The 5,057-nt window shown below is 26.4% G+C and overlaps 1 pseudogene; it reads right to left on the bottom strand.

The window, feature by feature from the left end:
- Positions 1–239: 239 nt before the first annotated feature.
- LOC149558679 (putative 1-Cys peroxiredoxin pseudogene) lies at positions 240–4,782 on the bottom strand (annotated as a pseudogene).
- Between the last annotated feature and the right edge of the window lie 275 nt (positions 4,783–5,057).

Raw genomic sequence — 5,057 nt, 5'->3', positions numbered from 1 at the left:
TATAAGTAAAAAATGAATCATCTTATAATTGTATGAGAAAACCAATATTTTGAAAATCCAATGCATCTTGGAGTTCACACATTAACCAACCTAAGCCATGGCATATATAAAATCACTACTCAGATCTATTGGAATTCATACACCAATCAACCTTATTGGCCATGACATATGTATAATCAATTCATAAAACTCCACAAAACCAAAAAGTATTCTCCATTTGATCTCAAAATATGAGATTTTTAGACTTTTGTCATATGAATATAATTCTTCCTAGATGGAAGGTTGGTAGTTTCAAACCCTTGTGGATACAATTTCTTGGCTTCCTCATTAGTTATAGGTGGTGGTATTATCACTCTCTCTCCTTGTTTCTAATTAGCAAGTGTACAAACCTTGTCTTTTGTAGCCAACTAAAGTGATTCTAACACCATCAACACTACATCAACGTTTCTCCCAATTGTTCTATGATACATAATGCTCAATTTCAATTGTAAAAAAGTAAGTAGATGCATTCATCTATCTATAAGGGAAGATAATATCTTGTACATCTAAATAAAACCCTAAAACAAAATCTAATTTCATATATACCTTCATATATTATATAGCTACATGAAAACCTAAAACAAAATTTGATTTTGCATATATATACCTTCTTGTTAGGGCCAACAATATGTAGGGTACTAGATGTCAATGGCTTTTTGGCCTTGTCTAAGTTCTCATCTAGGTCCCACTTATTGAGCTTCACCATGCTCTCTAAATAGGGATTAGCCAATATTGGGTATCTAACCTTTCTTCTAGGGGTATATGCTTCAACATCAAGTAGGCATGCTTCGTGTGATTCCACTTCATTAGAGGACAACCCTAAAAGCTTCACTCCATGCTTATCAAACTCACTAGTGTAATTCTCTCCTAAGGTAATTTGTAAGGATTCCAAGACTTTATCAAACTAGAATGTAAATGGTGAGCTTTGAATTAAGTGGCTCTACTCCAAAAATTGTGAGATCAAGAACCATGTAACCTAGAAAAAAATGCATTCAGAGACAAGGAAAATAAAAATGGGCAATGGTTATGCATGCACAATAGATTTTTTTTCATCTTAATGACACCCATAAAGATTATATAAAACTTTTAGAAATAACTTGTTATCATTTTTGAATTTAAAATAATATAGAATTACACAGATTTTATATGGTTGCACAGATTCAGGGTTTCCCTTGTGAGACTAAAGGAGCCTCTATGCTAAAGCCTCTTGGCTAATAAATAGTTTATATAGTTTTTAAAGAGATATTTTTGATGAATTTATATAATTAGCACTTCTACTTGATAGGTCTAAGGGCCAAGTTGATTCTCAAACCAAAAAAAAACATAAATTTTTCATGAGGAGGAGAAACTATCCCTACACTCTAAAAGACTTGCTTCGGAATCATCTAAGTGCATTATGCATGGAAACCTATTTTTATTATACTAATGTCAAAGGCATGTGAAATAGATGAGATTTTTAAACCACCCATAACTAACACCCTTTCAACTACAAGTAGAATGGAAATTATATCACTATATGGGAGTGAATATTAAATTATATAATACTTACAAAAGAGTAAAATTATATAATATTTTATCTTTTTTTCTCCAAGAACTTATTCTTCCTATTTTAGATATTTAAGTTGCCATGTTAGATTTAATTTCTTAGAAAACAAAATTAAATAACATATAACTTATTTAGATGATTGAAGTACTTAGAACCCTTAAAATAAATTTCTAATAACTATATAATTTAGTAAATGAAAAAAAAATTTATAAAAAAATTTAATCTCAAAAATTAAAATGTATAAATTTAACATTAAAATAAATTTTTTTTTTTTCATAAGAGGAGTAAACGGTTTGACCTAGAGCTATGAACCAGTGAGGCCACAAACGGGGGACCTCATCCCCATGAGATTTGAACCTTGATGGCAAGGATAACAATGCAACCACTTAACCATCACAACATGCCACTATTGGTACATGAAAATAAATCTTATATTTAACTATTTTAATTGAAAAAAATTTAAGTGTTTATATATTTCTAAATTTCAATAAAATTGAATATTTAAAAGAATAAAATGAGGTTATATAATTTTTTAATTTATATCTAGAAAGATAATGTTTAAATATATTTGACAAAATAATTAACTTATATATTATAAATGCACTTTATAAAACTCAAAGGAAATATAATACTTTTGCAAGTCTTTAGCATCCACACATTTCAATATTTCCAATATATTAGTCAAAAGTTGTTAAAACATCAATGAGCCCAAGAATCAATTTTGTTCACAATATCAAGCCACTAATTTCTTTTTGTGACTATTACAAATTGTTCACAAGTAGCAAAGTTTTTTTTAAATGTATACGGTTGTCTTGAAGGAATTGTAAAGCATAAAATTATTTAAATTTTTTATTGAAAAATAGTTAAATAGTAAAAATGTAGAATCAAAATTTTGGTTAGTTGAAACCATTTTTTTCCTTATAGCAGAGGCATTCCAATAATCCAAATAACATAGGCTTCCAACTTCATTCAACTTATTGAGACCTGAATCTAGTTCACCAAACTCTTCACATTGTAGCAGTAAATAAATCTCTTAACAAAGTTGACTTAATAGTCATTTTGTAGATCCTCTAACAAGTTGACATTTCTAGATTGAAGTGTTTGAAGGGCTCTAACCAGATCACTCCTAACAGGGTAAACTAAATTCTTTAACAAGGTCATACTAGCCGTATGTTTTGAAAGCTTTAACAAGGTTACCTACTGACAAGGCTCACTTTAGAAGAGTGAAAATTATTTTGACTGGTTGCAAGGTGGTTTTTCCCAAATTGGTTTGCATGTTAAATGTTGGTGTTTGTTCATGTTTATTTATGGTTTATATTTTTGCAACTAAATCACTAATAAACTAAATAGATTAATACATCTTAAGATTGCTTAAATGTTAACCAAGCACCAATTTAATTCTAGTCTTAACTAAGCTATTAGTATAGTATGATAAGTGGAACATTGTACATTTAAGGGACAAGGATTTTTTTTGTGATAACTAATTTACCCCTCCCCTCTGAATTTCTCCTCTTACATTTCCAACATTTGTTACTTATATTTTTAAAATATTATTTATTTATCCAAAATTTTGTTTCTTCTTCTATTTTTATTTTAATATTCTATTTTTATTTTAATATTTTTTTAACATTATTTTAATATCTTTTAGCATATAAAATATTTTTAATAGATTTTTAATGAAAAAATAGTAATCTATTAGTATTGAATCAAAATAATATTATGACAGAAAAAAGATAATTATAAAATATTTTAAATTTGAGGCTATCTTAAAACAATACAAACATATGGTAAATTTCTTTTAAATATATTTTTATATTTTTAGATCATTTGATATCATTTAGTTAATATTGAGACACAACCGTGAGAAGCCCCAAAAATAGTGCATTTCAGCCTATGCGAACAATCGAGGAAGACATGCCCTACTATTTACTAGCGTCTTTAAAAAAGGGTGCTGATTTTTACATTTGGAAGAGTAAAGTCTAAATAAATTATTCGTTGCACAAGAAAATACTTTTGGTCTTTTGTGTTAATTAATGCACAATGTGTTTTTTTAGGTTTAATATTGTGGACTACAAAGCGAGAACTAAATTAAAAATTTCTTAGTATTAGAGATGATATTTTATGTTGCTTGGTTGTAATGGCCTAGAGCAAAAAACTTATGTTGGTTATTTGATGTTACCCAGGTTCAAGATCCTTATCTGACCTCTTTTAATCAAAAACAATTTAATATTTGATATCATATGTGGCATGAAATTTGTTTTTTCATTGACAAATTGTCAGCACTTTCAAAAAGTATGATAGAAATACTAACTTCTTTACATATGACATTTATTCATTAGTTTGTTTTCAAATTGAGCAAATATCTATACTTTTTTTAGATCTTTAGATTGGTAAGAAATTTTTAGTGACAGAAGTAGTAGAATCCATAATTGAGATATATATATATATATATATATATATATATATATATATATATATATATATATATATATATATATATATATATTCTTGAATGTTTAGAATCTTCTTAAAATTAATATATTATATCTATAATATAATGTAATATAATATAATATAATATAATATATTATAATATAATAAATATAGTAGTAATAATAATAATAACTAGAATTTGCACCTTTTTGTATGTGCAACAAAGAGCAAACAAGAGTGTTTTCTTTTCAGCCATGAGAAAAATAGGTTAAACATTTATCATGATTATGTGTACTAATGTAAAAATATTACAATTTTTTGTGTCGTGATGAATATTGTCATTAGCGTAAAAGTCAATTGACATTGTATTTTGAAGTACATCTTTAATTCATAATAGTTAGTCATGTGTTAGATCCCTAAAAAATAGAGAAATTGATACACAAACATTATTTTATTTTCTGAAAAATCTTTTATTATCATAAATAATCAAACATTGGCATTTTTGTAGTTTAATAGAATGTAATAGAATAGTTTGAAATTGATAATAATTTGTGATAAGGTAGAGTAAGAGATTACTTGGTAGTCATTTTAGAGGAAAATGCAATTGAAAAAATGTAAAAATGAATGTGATGCTTAACAAGTTGCCAATGTAGACAAATAATCCATGATTACTCTTCAATTATGTGTTATGATTATTTTTTACTCTGATTTCTTAAGCTTGAGTAGATTCGAACCCAAGACCTCTGAGGCTCACAATTTGCCATTGTGTTGTAGATGATTGCCTAAGATTTCTTTTCCATTACATTTCATTATTATTTTTCCACTCTCATTGTTTTTTATAGAACATATTATTTTAGAAGTAGCAAGTAAAAATTCAAATTTGATTTTAAAATTTAAAATTGATTTAGTTTTTAGTTTTTAAAGTCATTTTATCTTTTAGCTTAATTTTAAACTTTTTAAATTAGTTTATTATTTTAGTTTTTTTTTCATGTTATTTTTCTATGTTAATATTTTTTTATATCATAATTTTATTCATATA

Source organism: Cupressus sempervirens, chromosome 5 (genome assembly GCF_028749045.1).
Source record: "Cupressus sempervirens isolate cs-2001-9-10 chromosome 5, ASM2874904v1, whole genome shotgun sequence".
NCBI classification, from domain to species: domain Eukaryota; kingdom Viridiplantae; phylum Streptophyta; class Pinopsida; order Cupressales; family Cupressaceae; genus Cupressus; species Cupressus sempervirens.
The sequence above is the reverse complement of the archived record's forward strand: the minus strand, read 5'-3'. Positions and strand labels throughout refer to the sequence as shown.